Source organism: Lissotriton helveticus, chromosome 4_1 (assembly GCF_964261635.1).
Source record: "Lissotriton helveticus chromosome 4_1, aLisHel1.1, whole genome shotgun sequence".
Classification (NCBI taxonomy): domain Eukaryota; kingdom Metazoa; phylum Chordata; class Amphibia; order Caudata; family Salamandridae; genus Lissotriton; species Lissotriton helveticus.
The window spans coordinates 1,085,179,131-1,085,197,502 of NC_136063.1; the positions used below are offsets into that span (position 1 = coordinate 1,085,179,131).

At 44.2% G+C, this 18,372-nt stretch overlaps 1 long non-coding RNA gene across 1 annotated transcript in view; it reads left to right on the top strand.

Moving 5' to 3' along the window:
• Positions 1–17,504, top strand: part of LOC144828995 (uncharacterized) — a 29,133-nt gene extending 11,629 nt beyond the window's left edge. The window contains exon 2 of the long non-coding RNA XR_013610577.1: positions 14,349–17,504. This is a non-coding gene — a long non-coding RNA (uncharacterized LOC144828995). The remainder of the gene's footprint in view (positions 1–14,348) is intronic.
• The last annotated feature ends 868 nt before the right edge of the window (positions 17,505–18,372 follow it).

Sequence of the window (18,372 nt, forward strand, 5' to 3'; positions counted from 1 at the left end):
AAGAAAGTGACAATCTCTTGCAAGAAGCTGTGCCACCATCAAATCGATTGGACACTACAGAGCCTGAACTCCTGTTTCAAGACCAGACAGTACCTGGGAAGCAACGCTACAATCTGAGGCCGAGAACTATGGACAAATACATTTTCCTTTTCTTTGCTATTTTTTGAAAGTGCGGCTCTCTCATCGGAGAAACTTTTTTATTTTTGTTTTTTGAACCACCATCCGGGTTCCGCTGTAGGGTCGCGGTTGCCCAAGTCTTTGGGGTGCAGCTGAAGACGTTAGGTCGACAGTTCTGGTTGGTCTAAGGGAGTTGCCCTGGACTGACAGAAGCATTCCTTAGCATAGAACACCCTACCATCGCGAGCAGCATTTTAGAGAGGATGGAGTTTTTCGAGAAGGAGAGACCTGCCAAACAAATGAACTTTAAGACTACAATTTGAAGAATGATGACCAAGAAAAGTTTTTTGATATTATGTATTTTCATGTTGATCAGCGTAATGATGTTTTTTATAGGATATGTTTTATTCTCTTTTCGAGTGACATTTGCACCCACTACATCGCCCATACCTCCTCCTACTGTTTCCTTGCATTCTTTCCACCCTTTTCTTGAACATGAATCCGCTAGGAGATTACAGTTTATTAATAACTCCTTCGTTCAGCTTTTGCACCAACACCAACTAGTAATGAACACGACTAACTGTGATCTTATGCCTCACACAACGGATAAAGGTATCCCTTATCTGGTTCTGCCTTTCAGCCATAATGGTTCCGTGTGGGCATACAGAACAATGTTCATTTACGCACATGAGACCTACCCCCTACGTTATGTGACAGACAATCCTAAGAATAGTGCTCTAGTCAAGGGTATAGTAGACATGGTTAAGGAAGATATCTCCTATGAGACTATCCCGAGAGATGAGACACTAGTATATATAGGATGGAACGTGACCGGATATGGAGTTACTCTGAGTGAGAAACAGCAAGCTAAGAGATCTTCCCCGATTTGGATTGTACCCCATCAGGGTCACTTATATCTGCAAGGTACTGGCAAGAATCCCAGAGCTCAGTTAGGGAAAAGCACCTGCACTGAGACATATGTTTTTGCTTCTCAGACTTCCCCTCCGTTCTTAGCAGCTAAGGGTACCTATTTTTCAATTCAATTCAATTCAAAACAATCTTTATTTCGATCGTTAAGATCATAAAAGATGTACAGGTAAACAAACATTAGACCATTGACAATAAAATTGTGTGTTAAAAATAATTCATCAGTGTTAAAATCCATAAAATCATTTTCTGGGTTTCGAAAGTGCATTTTTAAACTAGAATCATTTTCAAGGTTTCAAAAGTGCATTTTTAGACTAAATTTAGGGACAAATTGTTCGTGGCACGGTAGAATCCCTTATAATTTTTGCGCGAACTCTCCACATTGCCGTCAGAAATTTCGCCATTACAAACACTGTTGGAGATGCAAGGTCAGTTTTAAGGACTCTGTAGGCTGGGGCATAAGTTCGAAAGCCCAAGTTCCTTAAGTACGGGATGAGCCAGTAGCTCCTAATTTTGCAATAAGCTTTGCAAAATAAGACCACGTGTACGTCACTTTCTAGCTTGTAATTACACGCAGGGCAGTTGGGTGAGGCCAGGTTACCATCCCAGTTTTTGGTGAGCGACCTCAGCGGTAGAGAGCTGTATCTCCATTGTAGGAACATTTTTCTAACGTGCACAGGGGACATTGCATCAAGGACATATTCGAAACTATAAAAGTCTTTTATGTTGGTGAATATATCAGTTAAAGAGCCCTCCCGGATTGAACTGATAGAACTTTGCAACATAAAGTCATAGAAAAGTTTAGAGAGTGCTTTCCGGGGAAGCCTTACAGACGTTAGTTCAGGATTATTCCATAGCTCTGGGACTCCAAGGGTCATACACATGTCTCTAATATACTTGAGCCATTGAATTTTGGACACTTGTATCGTTCTGAGGAGCTCCTGTAGTTCACTTCTATAGTGGCCCAAATCTTGACTACTCCACAGGCGCCTCCAATAAGTCAATGGCTTGAGGCTCAGTTCTTCGCTGATTGGGCACAATGCCAAGTCCATTCTCAACGGAAGTAGTGGAGTGCTCGAGGGAAGGGCCGTCAGGTGTCTAATGAAGTTGTTCTCGGCCACTTGTATAGAGTGAAGCGGTGTGTGTCCCCATAGTTCAGCCCCATAGGTAATGCCTCCTCGTGCTTGGACCTTGTAAATTTGTATTGCTGGTGCCAATGGACGAAGGGGGGATTTTTTTGCGATTCTTGTGATTGCGCCCGCCCTCTGGATTAGTTTAGTGGTTGCTTTTGTTTTATGTGGCACCCAGGTTAAATTTTGGTTGAGTGTTATGCCCAGATACTCAATCACTTGACCTATTTGATCTGCCATGATAGAGCCTATACATGGTTGCCCCCTGACTTTTCGGGCGCATGCTTTGTTTCGTTCCTGTTGCCTCCCACCTACACAGCGGCGGCAGATTACCATAAGACAAGGATAGTTAGAGGTGTCTTCAGTGAAGAGGATACTGCAGAACAAGAATTTGGAGACTTCGTGAGGGGTTTTCTGACGTTCTGGGGACCCATGGTTAACAGCAGGAACATAAGGCAATTGACAAGGGTGGTTGAATCCACTGTGATTGAAACTGCCGGTGCCCTTAGTAACTTTACTGCTGAGCTCCAGTCGGATCGTCTTATGACCCTTCAGAACAGGGTCGTGTTAGACGTCATACTTGCAGACCGAGGTGGGGTATGTAGGGTGATCGAATCGAGTTGCTGTGTTTTCATTCCAGATAACGCTCCAACAGTATACCAGGCCATCTCCAAACTGCATAAGATTTCCGAATCTATTCATGTAGACAAAGGAGATTGGTCGTTAATGGGATGGTTCTGGGAACTGGTATCCGGCTGGGGTTGGAAAATTCTGATGGTCATTGGGATGATCTTAGCCATTCTTTTCCTGTTCTGTCTGTGCGTACAGTGTGCTCCTGCAATATGTGGCCTTTGTGCTACATCGTGTGTAAGGAAACCTGTATCAAGGGACGAGCTAAGTAATAGGATGATGCTACAGCAACATCTCAATGACTTTAGGAATATAGACCTGGACTCAGATTAGCATGAGTATAGGTTATTGCCTATGTAAGGGCAAAAGGAGGGTCTGTAGTACTGAAAATTCTGGACCCGTGTTATAAACATCATCGTACCATGACGATTTTTATATCAGAAGACCGAGAATGGCTAGTACACTATGTACAAGCATGTTCGTCATATTCGAGTGACGATTTCACCTTGAAACCGCAGTTTTCGTCCTGAACCCTCGGGTTCCATTTTGTGTACGGCAGCCATTTTGTGAGTTGCCCTCACATAGGCCAATGATTAAAACCAAACATGATTCTGAAGGACACGTGCACCTTTGCTGACTTCTCTGCGACCTGGGCAAGCTGATTCCACTGCCCAAGGCCAAACCTGTTCGGTCAGTTCCTCTCCCAGTGGCCGAACGAGATAGTATCAAGGCACAACATGCCATAAACCTTTCATCACACACAAACCACGCCTAATCTTGCACACACCTGTCCCTGTTTCCTACTTTATGACCTGTTTTATGAGGAGTAGGTGCCCATTTTTATTCGGGGTCCGTCGATATCTGATGAAAGTGTTGGGCCTTGCCGGATAATTTGTTGTGGGCTGGACGAACCGAAATATGGGCTTGTCATCATGACTCTGCTTTTTCTTTGTAGTGAAAATATGTGAATGGTCAACTGTAAACTTAAGAATGTTTGCCTTAAGCATAATATTTTGTATAAAAAGAGAAGGCTGGCTTTGTAAGATTGAGCAGTCTCCTGAGAATATACACCGTGTTGTACTTCTAGGATACCTGTTACTTGGTTGCAGCCAATAAATTCGATCTTTGACTTCACCTAGAAGACTCTGTGTTTCTGTAGTCTGAAACAGGAAGGACCCGAAGTCTTAGGGTGTTGTCCCTGGCACCGCTGGGTTACCGGTTCAGTACCGGTTCTGAAAAACCCATTACTTCAGTTTTAGAAAAACCAACCGCTTTTTGTGCATCTCTAACTACGGGTATGCGATTGAGTAGCGTATATGGATTCTCCCTTTGCATGTGGGATTGGTACATGCTTTACACTCACTGCTTGCCTTTTTTCTTTTCTTTTCTTTATCACTATTGGCACTGGTTCTTTGTAGCATGCAAAAAAAACATTTGTATTCTCCTTTTCCCTCTATAATTTTTTTTCGGGGTGTTCTCTTATATGCTGGTTTGTGACTTCTGAAATGAGTTTTGTCTGTGCCCTTAAATATGAGTTTTGGCAATGTCTATTTCTGCTCATTTGTGGTCACTTATGTTTTGTTATGATGCACCCTATTCCAGTTTTATTGAATATGTGTAAATATTTTGTATATATATATATAAATCATTGTTCCCCCAGAGCCGATCATGTAGCTATTTGATCTAATTTAATGAAGAATTTGGAGGCTGCCAGTATTGATAATCATCCTGAATGTGTGTTTCCTTTCCTATGTTTACAGGTGTACTGTCCCATACCCCTTTTCCACCTCCACCCTGATGAAGGTGTAGCCCCGGCTGGGGCGATACACCGAAACGCGCGTTGGCATTGTTTGTGTGGGGGCAGCTGGATTGTATCTATCTCTACCCCCCTGATGACTTTCTCTAATCTGTCATCCTATCATTATGTGGCTGCTGCGTATACCCTGATGCTATTGTTGATGTAAAGTGCATGTGTAATGTTTCAGCTGTAATGATAAGTCCTGGAATGTATGATAGTGTGAGTGTGATGTATGAATTTGGTGTGTGTCACATGATCAATTGATAAAAAAAAATTTAAGTGTGGCTTGGTCTTGTATTTAAATTTTTGTTTAAAAACTGATGATATGTTTCTTATATACATTTGATAAAGAAAAAATAAAACTACCATATATCTTGTTAAATCCAATGTGATTGTCCATCTTAGCCTTGGTCTGCTCCGGTGGGTGTTTATAAATATCAGGACCCTCTCCTAGGGCCTTTTTTTAAAGTGTTGGGCAGGCATTCTCCAGTTGTTGGTGTTATCATTTTCCCCTGTTTACCTGCCTGTATCTCTTCAGGGGTCCCCCTTCTTTTTTGCAGAGGTGTTCTTCTCATGCAGGGGCACCTGCTCACATAAAACCCAGCACCCTGCTATCGGGATTGATGAGGCCTGCTATAGGGGTGACTGATAGGTTCATATGTGCAGTGATTTAGAATATATAGAGTGAACCTATATCTAAGTAAGGGGTGCATGCACCACCTTATACAGGCTGCAGTAGCGGACTTGTGGTGTCAGTTTTAATGGTCTCTCACGGGTGGTATAATACATGCGGCAGCCCCTGGGACACCTCTGGGGTACCTATGCCCTCGGTACATAGTATATCATATACTAGGGACTGATAATGGTACCCCAGTATCCAATCTGGAGTGTACCTAAAGTACATGCAATCAATTTAGAAGAGAAAGCAGCTAGACAGGGGTCCTAGAGAGCAGGATCCCAGTAGGTCTAAGTCGAAAGCAGTGAAACATCATCAAAAAGTGGGGGTAACTATAAGAAGCAGATCTTACTCTCTTACACAACCCCCCCAAACGTAAGGACATTAAACTAACCTTGACCAGTTGAATCTTCATGTTCTAAGTGGAAATATCTAGAGAGTCCATCTGCATTGGCATGGTTACTCCTAGGTCTATGTTACAATGTGTAGTCCATCCCCTGTAGGGAAATGGACCACCTCAAAAGTTTGGGTTTTTCACCCTTCATCTGTTTTAGCCATAAGAGGGGCTTGTGGTCTGTCTGAACAATGAAGGGAGTGCCAAACAAGTATGTCCTCAGCTTCTTCAAGGCCCAAACCACAGCAAAGGCTTGCCTCTCAATAGCTGACCAACGTTTCTCTCTGGGGGTCAGCCTTCTGCTAATAAAAGCTACTGGCTGATCCTGACCCTCTTCATTCAAGTGTGATAACACAGCCCCTACCCCAACTCAGATGCATCAGTTTGAACAATGAATTGTTTGGAAGAGTCGTACTTTGTAGAATGGGAGCAGTGCACATGACCTGTTTCATGTCATCAAAGCCTTTTGACAGCTAACTGTCCACTGAACTTTCTTAGGCATTCTTTTGAAAGTTAAGTCATTCAAAGGGGACACTATGGATTCATATCCTTTGACAAACCTCCTGTAGAACTCAGTCAGGCCCAAGAAAGCTCCGACCTGTGTCTGGGTAGTGGGAGCAACCCAGTCTATGATGGTCTGGATTTTGCTCTGCAGTGGTTGAAACTGACCTCCACCCACAAGGTGGCCTAGGTATACAACCTGACTCTGCCCTATCTGGCACTTGGTGGCCTTGATAGTAAGGCCTGCTTTCTGCAGTGCCTCTAAAACACTTCTCAGGTGGACCTAAATCATCCTCCCAGGTGGAGCTAAAGAAAGGAATATCATCTAGATAAGATGCACTATAGGCTTCCAGGCCTGTAAGGACTTTGATCACCAACCTTTGAAATGTGGCAGGTGCATTCTTCAACCCAAAGGGCATCACCACAAATTGGTAATGCCCACTAGTGGTTGAAAATGCTGTTTTGGGCGTTGCATCCTCAGCTGATCTGATTTGACCGTAGCCAGCTGTCAGGTCAAATGTACTGAGAAACTTGGATGAGGCCAAAGTATCTATAAGTTCATCTGCCCTGGATATTGGGCGGGCGTCAGTCCTAGTGACTGCATTGAGACCCCTGTAGTCAACACAGAACCTCATCTCTCTCTTACCATTCTGGGTGTGAGGTTTTGGTACCAAGATTACTGGAATAGCCCAAGGGCTATCTTAGGGCTTAATTACTGCCAGGTCCAACATTTTCTGGACCTCTGATGGGATCTAAATTCGATAAACACCATATTATTGGCCTAATATATACAATATATCCCCGTGCCTGTATAATTATATGATTAGAGTTCATTGTAGTAGCATAATAACCAATGATTCACTTTCCGTTCGACTGTTCCTATTGATATGACCGGGGCCATTTTGTTTTGTTTCTCTGTGTGCAAGTACTGTTTCCCCGAAATCACGTGATCACGCTTTCTGCTTGAAACCACGATGGCCAGTTAAGCCGTCTACTCTATTCGTTAGCTTGTAGCTCAAGAAAACCCAAGGTCATACCTGCCTTTCTTGTGGGATGCGCACATTCTAGCAGAGCCCGTTCTTGTACTCCCCGGGCTACAGATAGACAGAGAGGCACCTCACTGACCTGCCCCAGGAATAGCTCAGGCCTCAGCTACTAGCAAATCAATTGTGCCTTATATGGGTATTCCTCTTGGCTTACTGACAAGTTGTATCTTTCCTTGTAAGGTGTCATTATGAATGCATGAAACGTATATATGCTTTGTATCTTGTACATGTAGTCAGTCTCCTCTGCGCACCTCTGAGGGTCGTGAAGACTGAGGCTCCCCTGTCAGGGCTTGCATTTGAATAAAAAACGATTGAACCTTCTCCATTGCCGACTGAATTATTATTACTTACATTGGTATATGGGCTATTGGTGAGTATAGTCCATTAGTATAAAACTTGAATCCTTCAGTTGGCGACTCTGCCGTGACTCCGCGATAGGGTCGTCCCCTCCTGTAAACAGGGGTGGTGGGACAAGGAGGAGTTCTGGCCGAGTGGGTGGACAGAAAGAGGATCCTGATTTGAAACACCCGTTTGGGGTATGAAAACAAGCCGTCCCACTCTCGAGCCCAGTATCCCTCCCAGCTATTGAAGACCCTACGCCGGAGTCCTACGGGCTTAACCCGAGAGAAGAACAGACTGTGTCGGTCTGTCTAGGTGTCGGCAGTGGAGAATTCGCAATCGGCCTGAAGTGCACCAGGTGAGTGACATCTGTGATTAGATTGGATAATGATCACTCGGAGGAAGTGTTTCTTTTTGACGACAGTTAACTGTTTTTGTTTGAAGGTGGCCGGGGAAGCCGGACCACGAGGAAAACTGGGGATCTACCGTTGCGGCGAAGGGGCTGCACGGGTGGGTACCTCACAGACTTGTTTGGTGAAAAATTTGAGACCAAACCTGATGCCTTAGCAGAGTACGGCGTTACTCGCTCGGCCGAATCCTCTCTGGGAAAGCCCTGGGAGCAACTGCATAAGCTCGCGTTCTGGTGCTACGCGCCCAGATGTCTGGCCCAACCAGAACAGGATCATGGGATGGCCTGTGAGAGGGTTCGTGGTTCGCCTATCAGGCGCTCTCAGAACAGTCTAACGACTGTTCCTTTTGGTTAGATTTTGTTGGTCTGGAATTCTTTTGAATCGATTCCCCGAACAGGAGTCGACGGGCTCTGTTCGTATTTGAAGACGTCATTTGCATAGAAGAAATTTTGAAGAATATTTTGCCTTGCACTGTTTTACAGCACTTTATTGCGACGGTTGGATGAAAAAGTGTCAGAGTGGATGATGACAAGGACGCGTCCGAGTGTGTGTGTGTTTTAAAATTTTGTGGATGAGAATTGTGTGGTTATTGTCATAATGCCTTGTTTTAGCAAAATATGTTTTGGGTGCTGCTGCCGGAGAGGTGCACGGCTCGAAGAAAGACCGCCTGCCCCTCCCGAGGGCAGTCCCAGTTTTGATATGTACGTTAACCCCTTCAGTGCTGCGCGAATTCCGCTGCAGTGCTGAAGGTTCTAAAGAACCTATGGACTCATGACGGAACGGTTCCGACATGAGCACAGGCCAACCGACGCTCATGACGGAACCGTTCCGTCATGAGCACCGAAGGGGTTAAACATGGATTACAGCCAATTCTGTTTAATACCCTTTGGAACAAATATACCAAGGACAATTCGGAATTGCAATGGCCTCTTACGGGGTCTTTTGATGAGAAAAAGATTAATTATATACAGAATAAATTGTTTATGAAGAAAAGCCGTCAGTCGATGTTTGACTCTCTGGACCTCTGGTTGAAGGAGGCAAAAAGACGACGAATTAGAGAAGAGAAGTTGGGAAAATTGAAATCGGGGCAAACAATTACTCAGAAAGCAGTGGCATATGATAAGGGAAAGGTGGAATAAAATATTGAACGGATGGATAGACAGTTCCGGTTAGAAACGGATAAAAGCTATGTGGCTAGACCAGAGACGGGTGATGAGTTAGAGGATCTGTTGGAAGCCCGTCCACCTCCACCTTATGGCCCACAAGGCTTGTACCCAGCTGTACCCTTGATACGAGCTGACCAACCGGGAGCCGCATCGGCCGTCAAGGCACCGACGAGGGCGGTCGCCACGGCCCCCACTGGCGGACAGGGACAGAATGCCCCGCTTTCCCCTCCTTCTCTTCGACCAACTACCTCACCCTTAATATCCCCCCAGCCGGACGCGGCTGCCCCTTCTCCCTCGTACCCTGTGTTTCTCTCCCCTCTGACTCAGACTGCTTTAGATTTACAAAATACAGTTGGTCTGGGTGGTGCTACGCCCAAGCGACCGTTGTCAGACTTGAGTGATCAGCGAGCCTACACTCGGTCGTTGTTGGGGATAGAGGAGAGGTGAGCCATTATAATTCAGGCATCCCAGTGGATGCGGAATCCTATTTATACTTTAGAAGATATTTGGAGCACCATGAAGGATTTCGAACCAGTTGCACAACAGCTGGCTTTAGAGAGCATGGCGATCCGATTGATTTAATTATGGGAACAGTATTTTGAGGAAGGGTTGCCTCCTCAGATACTGCGTGATATCAGGGATCATGCTCATAAATTTCACCTCCAAACTGCGGAAGTATATCAGAATGTAACGACGCTTTTGAGTTATCGAGAACGAATGCACCGGAATGGCTTTGAATGGGGAGCACAGCACCCCATTAGAGAGGTGCATCCTCTCTTTTTCCCGGAGGTTCCCGAACTAAGGGATAATGGGGGCAATGTTACAAGAGCACGAATGGACGCTAGGCTTCAGGAACAATGGGTTTCCACCCCTTGGAAACGAAGCGAGGTCCTTACGTTAAAAGCCCAGCTCCCTGACCCTCGCAAGAATCCTACAGCTTATTATAAAGAATTGACTGAAGCCGCCAATTCCGCTATTATGACTATAGCTGACATCAAACTATTTTTTGGCCTCCTGATCCCAGTAGATATTTGGAGGCAGATACACGATACGGACCATATCCCTGAGTTAGGAGGAACATGGGATCAATTGAAGAATTGGGATAAGGAACGAAAGCCAGGTGAGAAACCACGGGATGTGATATTAGCAGTACCGGATAAAATCGTTACCTACATGAAGACTCTTCTCCCTCCTAGAAAAGTAGATTGGGATAAACTGACCGCATGTAAACAGAAAAAGGATGAAAGTGTGTCAGATTTCTTTACTAGGTTTGAGAAAGTTTTCATAGATTTCAGTGGTCAGGACCTCTCTACAGAGGGAGGAGTACGATTATTTGTAAATAGATTTGTTACGAATTTGCTCCCGGAGGTTATGTCCAGTCTCCAATCAGCTGAAAGTACATGGACTACGGCTGCTCCGTCCGTTATCCTCAGCATGGCCCAATATTACGAGCATCGTGAAAATGAGAGTAAGGAGAAGTCAGAGAAAAAGACTAAGGATTTAAAGACTAGGGTGTTGCTGCAGCAGGTAAGCAGAGGGCAAAGTACAGGACGAGGGGTGCGAGGCTCGTTTCAGAGAGGCATGATGGCAGGAAGGGGCAGAGGAGGTCCTCCGAATGTTGGGATAAATCAATGTTCTTATTGTAAACAGGAGGGACATTGGAGGGCAGACTGCCCTCTGTTGTTAGCAAGGAATGGATCCAGTAGAGGACGAGGAATGCGTTGAGGGTATATAGACCGGAATAGTATGCGAAGGGAGGATTTGCACTATGAGGACTCCCGAAAGAATTATTTTGTTGACCCACAGAATAGGCAGTACTACAATGAAACTTATCGGGATGATCGGTACGATTAACAGGATTATTCATGAGACAGCCATGGACAGAGCGGGGGCCATATTACCGTACCAGTTGACCAAGAGGGACCTTATGTGCAAGGAGAACTGTTGGGTACATCGGGAAAGTTTTTAGTGGATACTGGAGCGATGAATAGTTCAGTCGCCCATACACTGGTCCCAGGGGCAGCTCTGTCTGGCCAAAATAATGTATCAGTAGGATTCTCTGGAATACCGGTGGTAAGCCCCGTTTCTAAACCTCTGCCTTTTACCATAGGCCCCATTTCCATGCACACGCCTTTCCTTCTAACTTCTAATTGTGGCGAAAACCTTTTAGGGTTAGATATTTTGAAGAAATTACATGCACGCATTTATTGCTCCCCTGATGGTGTTTTCCTGACGATGCAGAAACCACCTGTGAAAATAGCTCAATACTTTGCTAAAAATGAGACCTTGCCCCCTGAATTCTCAACCATTCCTCGGACATTGTGGGCCACAGGGGACAGTGATGTTGGGCTGTTAAGAATAGCTCCTGTGTCAATAACACTGAAACCAAACGCACAGCTGCCACGCATTCCTCAGTATAAGATTTCACCGGAAGGTGAACAGGCCTTGTTGCATATTATTCGTGACCTCGTTAAACGGGGAGTGGTGGAAGAGACAGCTGCTAACGTTTGTAACAGTCCGATTTTGCTGATTTTGAAGAAGACACCAATTGATGGTGCTCCAGATTATAAGACTGCATATCGTTTTGTGATTGATCTTCGGGAAGTCAACAAAATAGTGGTCCCACAATATCCAGTAGTGCCAGATATTATAGCGATCCTCACGATGATTCCTCCAACGGCTTAATATTTTTCAGTAATAGACCTCAAGAATGCTTTCTTTAGCATTCCGATTCACCCTGATAGCAGAGACATATTCGGATTCTCATTAGGTGGACGAAGCTTTAGATTTACGCGCGCACCCCAAGGCTATACAGAAAGTCCCAGCATATATAGTCAGGCTTTGAAGGCAGTTCTTGATTAATTAATTTTGCCAGCAGGAAATGCAATCATCCAGTATGTGGATGACATTTTGCTGGCCTCTGATACAGAAGAAGGCCTCAAAGAGGCGACAGTGAAATTGTTACATCATTTGGCTGACAAAGGAAATAAAGTCTCCCTTTCCAAATTCCAATATTGTCGACAGGAAGTGACTTACCTTGGCCATTTACTGTCAAAAGCGGGGAGACGGTTGACTCCAGAGCGAATATCTGTAATTACAAACATGTCTGTACCTCGTACCCAACGTGATGTTCGTGCTTTTCTTGGCATAACCTCTTACTGTCGCCAATGGATTCCTAACTATTCACTCCTCTCTAAACCCTTGTTGTATTTGACTACCAAAGATGTGTATGAACCCCTACCCTGGACGGATGAATGTCAGGAAGCCTTTGAATCTTTGAAATCTGCTTTATGTTCTGCACCTGTCTTGAGTACCCCCGATTACCGGAAGCCTTTTTCACTTTATGTGCACGAGGTGGACGGTTGTTTGCTTTCAGTATTAACACAGGGTTTCGGCGGAAAACAGAGACCCTATGCATTCTTTTCATCGGTCCTGGATAACGTTGCACGAGCCCTACCAAGTTGTCTGAGGGCCACTGCGGCAGTAGCGGTGGCCATCCGACAATCGGAGGGTATAGTCTTGAATACGGACCTCACAGTCATGGTACCGCATGCTGTGGACATTCTATTAAATAGAACTAAGACTCAGCACCCCACGAGTGCTCGTTTGACGGGATATGAGTTAACATTGTTTGCACCACATATTACGATTATAAGATGTGCTACATTGAATCCAGCAACGTTACTCCCTTTCCCGTCCAATGATAAAGAGGATGATACCCGTGATTGTACATTTAGAACTGAAGAAGAGACCAAATGGCGTGTTGATCTTACTGACACCCCTTTAACAGAACCCCAAGGAGAGCTGTATGTACATGGTTCTTGTTTTAAGTTGCCAGATGGTACTGCAACAGCTGCCTATGCAATCACAACGTTGAAAACAGTGGTGGAAACTGCTAGGATTTCCCATCACTCAGCTCAAGCAGCTGAACTAATAGCCTTGTTACGAGCATGTGAATTGAGCGAAGGACTGAGGGTAAATATCTTCACGGACAGCCAGTACTCCTTCGGCGTTGCCCATAGTTTTGGGAGGCTATGGAGGGAGAGGGGCTTCTTTACCACACATGGCCAGAAAATTCAACATGGTCCTTTAATTGATCGATTGTTATTTGCTTTGACATTACCAGAAAAAGTAGCCATCATTAAATGCAGTGCTCACAAGAAAGTCATTGATTCTACTGGAAAAGGAAATGCTTTTGCTGACTCAATAGCTAAAGAAACAGCACAGACTAAAATGACTCCCATGTTTCCTAGTGCTTCGGCTCGGTGGGTGGCGGAAACGTCTGTGTTCGACAATACCATTGAAAGTGTAAAAGAATTACAAAAAGAAGCTACCATAGACGAGGCACAGAGATCGGAACAGGAAGTAGGACAATTAGACAAAAACGAATGATGGATAGATCGAACTGAGAAACAGCGATGGTTACTCCCTAATGCATTGGTATATGCTGTAGTGACCATGGCTCATAGCCCAGCCCACATAGGAACAAAAGGTATTTGTGCAGTGTTAGACGCAGTCTGGAAGAACCCAAATATTCCTAAGACTGCAGCGCATGTAGTCAAATATTGCCCTGTGTGCCTACGTTACAACCCTGGGGGTCGAGAACCTGTCTTGATCGGAAATTTTGCACCACCATCTCTGCCTTTCGAAGTTATACAAATAGATTACATACAAATGGAACGAGTGACTAATTTGAAGTATGTGTTGGTGGTTGTTTGTGCTTTTAGTAAATGGGTTGAAGCCTACCCCACCAAAGAAGCAACTGCGGTTGCAACGGCCAAAGCTCTAGTTAAGGAATATTTCCCACGTTATTGTTTGCCCCGGATTATCTGGTCTGATAACGGAACACACTTTAACTCCTTGTTGGTTCAGAGCGTTTGTGAAGGTTTACAGATTAAACAAAAATTTCATGCAGCTAGGCACCCCCAGTCAGCGGGTCTGGTTGAAAAATATAACGGCACATTGAAATTAAAGATGGCCAAGATCTGTGCCAGTACTGGATTAAAAAGGCCCGACGCACTCCCTCTAGCGTTGTTGTCTTTGAGAACAACGCCCCACACGAGAACTGGGTAATCCCCTTATGAGGTAATTTTTGTCTGTCCTGCTAATGTGTGGGGAGTTCCCAGGCCCAGGTCTTTTAGAGATATTGATTATCCTTTGATGACAGATTATTTGTATACTTTGACTAAAGATCTGCGTTCTATTCATCAACAGGTATCTGAGACATTGCGGCCGCTACCAGAGGGTCCTGGACATCGGTTGGAACCGGGTCAGTGGGTCCTGGTGAAGAATTATCAAAGAAAATCGAGTTTGGAACCGAAGTTGTCCGGACCCTACCAAATCATCCTTGCAACGAGGTCGGCGGTGAAAGTGGATGGACGCAAGCACTGGATCCATATCAGCCACCTGAAATGCCTGCCGCTCCCTTTGCCCTTTGATTTGCGAAACAGCGAAGGAATTCCGAGCCAAGAAGGAGAATTGCTGCAGAGCTTTGTTCCCTTTTCAGACGCCCAAGAAAAGGGGCAGCCGAGTAAAGTGTTGCCCCCAGGTGAAAGGGCAGCGGCTCAACCAGCGGAGGCCGTTGTTTCAGGTGCACCACAGGATTCGAATGCATCTGATGACCTTGCAACAGAGTTGTTTTCTGATCAAGAGCTGCCTGGATGCTGCAGATACGACCTGGGGCCCCGAAAACAGCGCGGTACCCAGGATTCATCTGGTAGGAGCTAGGGAAAGACTTGAGTTGAGACACATCGGATAGATTGGCTGGGGTACTGAGCGAGACACTGGACTGAACACGTTGAGGGCTTGGAACATTGTGCTAAGTAGCACTGTTCAGAAAGAAAGACTGAGATAAGGGCTGCGGTCGTTCCACAAGAGGAGAAAAGTTGCTTCCTTTTGGATGAATAAATAAGAGTCTGCCTGTGAGGCTCTAAACGGACACAGGAAGAAGATCCCTTAGTGGGAAGAAGAATCCCTCTGGTGGCGTGCGTGCCTTGTGGATACAAAGATAGATTTGGACTTATAGAGAGGGACCGAGTTAGAATTGGACTTATAGAGAGTATGTTTCCTTTTGCCCGATTTGTGATGGAGGATGAAAGGCCACTAGCCCCTAACCGATATGTGGATAATATGCATTTGTTTTCCGGATGGCCCACCAGAGTGAAGGTGGCCTTCGTTGCTTTCATTATAATAATCACAGTGATTATGATGTGTGTATTCGTATATTTAGAATTTCAGCACCCTGTACAGAAATTACTAGGAACTACGGTAGCCCCGGAAGAACATCTCTTTTATTCTTTGCCCCCTCATAAAGCTAGACAACGAGAAACTTATATGAAAAATGCTTTTATTGAAATGTTGCATTAAACTCACAGCACCACGAATAAGACGAATTGCTCGGTATGTGGGTTACTTCCTTCAGTAATGCACCAGCATGAATTATTCATTTCCTTGCCAATGTCCTATTTAGCTAGCTGTGAAGCTTGGTTTCAATTATTATCATTAATATATTCTCAATATGTAGCTGAACCAAAGATATATACTGAGAAAGATTATGAGGCCATTTTGAAGTATATAGAACAACATCAAGGATTTGATGCAGAAGCAAATGAAGGAGAGGGATCTTTAGATCCAAATGCTTGCATGAATGTATATACGGACTATAAGAATATGGAATATGACTTGGTTACAAGAGGAAATGCAGGATTTTGAACTCTTTAATTACACTATGTATTTCCAGCATTTTAAAGAACAAAATGTCACGAATGACAAGGCTTTGCCGATTCCCATTATCAATACCACCTCTCCCTTTTGCATACAAGGCCGAGGCCATGCTAAGGTAGGAAAGAGTAGATGTAATTACACTTACACCCTGCAGGTATATAGTACCCCACCTATGATTACCCCTCCAGATGTATATTTCGTGTGTGGAGAGAATGCATATACTTGGCTCCCACTGGGCTGGGCAGGACGTTGCTATCTCTCATTTCTCTACCCCCCAGTTTATATTGCCCCGCCTGATTATCATAGAACGCATCAGTTGGTCCGGAGGGGGGTAGTGGCTAGCCGAAATATTAGGAATTTTGATACTGACAGTACCGATCAAACAGATACCTCCCTGCAGCAGTTTTAAGATTTTGCAAAAGGTCTCACTCCCTTTTGGGGACCTAAATTCAATAGCCGAAGTATAAGACATTTGTCCAGAATAGTTGAAAACGTGGTCCATACCACAACTGGGATCCTAACGAACATTACTGTGGAGCTTCAGGCGACAAGGCTCGTATCGCTTCAGAACCGGATGGTTCTTGACGTCATCCTCGCAGATAGGGGCGGAGCATGTCATGTGATCGGCAGCTCTTACTGTGTGTTTATTCCTGATTCAGCCCCCACCATTCATCTTGCAATTCAGAAACTACATCGATTAGCCAGCGATGCACATGTGGATAATGGTACCTGGTCCCTCAGTAGTTGGTTTTGGGGTCTTTTAGCCACTTGGGGTTGGAAGATATTTATGGTGCTTGCTGGAGCTTTTGGAGTAATATTTACTTGTTGCCTATGCCTCCAATGTGGCCCAGCTTGTTGCTCTTTCTGTGCTACACGAATAACGTCTGCTTTAAACTTTTCTCGTCAGGCCAAAGTCGAGCAGCAAATGATACAGAGGGAGGTTTCTGACCTTATGCAGATCGATGAGGGAGTTTTCGTAGAATAAATATAGTTATATTGGCTATAGTAGGCCAAAAGGGCCGTCTGATGGGATCTAAATTTGATAAACACCATATTATTGGCCTAATATATACAATATAACCCCGTGCTTGTATAATTATATGACTAGAGTTCATTGTAGTAGCATAATAACCAATGATTCACTTTTCGTTCGACTGTTCCTATTGATATGACCGGAGCAATTTTGTTTCGTTTCTCTGTGTGCAAGTACTGTTTCCCCGAAATCACGTGATCACGCTTTCTGCTTGAAACCACGATGGCCAGTTAAGCCGTCTACTCTATTCGTTAGCTTGTAGCTCAAGAAAATCCAAGGTCACACCTGCCTTTCTTGTGGGATGCGCACATTCTAGCAGAGCCCGTTCTTGTACTCCCCGGGCTACAGATAGACAGAGAGGCACCTCACTGACCTGCCCCCGGAATAGCTCAGGCCTCAGCTACTTGCAAATCAATTGTGCCTTATATGGGTATTCCTCTTGGCTTACTGACAAGTTGGATCTTTCCTTGTAAGGTGTCATTATGAACGCATGAAACGTATATATGCTTTGTATCTTGTACATGTAGTCAGTCTCCTCTGCGCACCTCTGAGGGTCGTGTAGACTGAGCTCCCCTGTCAGGGCTTGCATTTGAATAATAAACGATTGAACCTTCTCCATTGCCGACTGAATTATTATTACTTACATTGGTATATGGGCTATTGGTGAGTATAGTCCATTAGTATAAAACTTGAATCCTTCACTTCAGTCCTGATGCAGTCCCTGACATGGTCAGGTTGCCTGTAAATCTTATTTTTAACAGGCAGACTGTCACCTGTGTCCACTTCATGAGTGCACTAGATAGTCTGACTTGGAGTCATTGAGAACATATGAATCAACTGATTCAGTACATTTCTCCAATCAGTTTACTGGTGAGATGTGCAAAAACAAAAAAAGTATGAGGGATCAATCATTCTTTTATTTACGTACAAGGCACCATCATTTACCCTGATGTTTTCAGTATTTTATAATTATAAATATTAATGATTCTGTTAGATACACATATCATGCAGCGGGACTCTGGTACAAAAATCATTAACTCATGCAGGGATATCAAACATAATATATATACGACATAAGCAAATACATAATAGTCAGACACAAATCATTGTCACAATAACAGTACAATACATATACACAACTATTCAATTTATTTTATTATGTTTTGGCTCTTGATAAGGGCCACATAAAATTCACAATACAAATTACAAACAGAAAAAAAAAGAAAAAAGAAAAAAAAAAAGGAATTCAATCACACATACAAAACTAATTGCGTCCATTGACAAATAGACAAGAGAAAACAATGTCAGACTTCTCCAAACTCCTTAATAAATATCTAAAAAACCTTTAAAAAAGTTAAAAATGTGGAAGCAAAACATTTCATTTGGAGGACAGTATAGAAATTGTAAAAAAATATTCACATCAGAAATACCCAGTTGGAGACATATTGGTTTTAACCATTTAAACCGCAATGGGCGAAATGC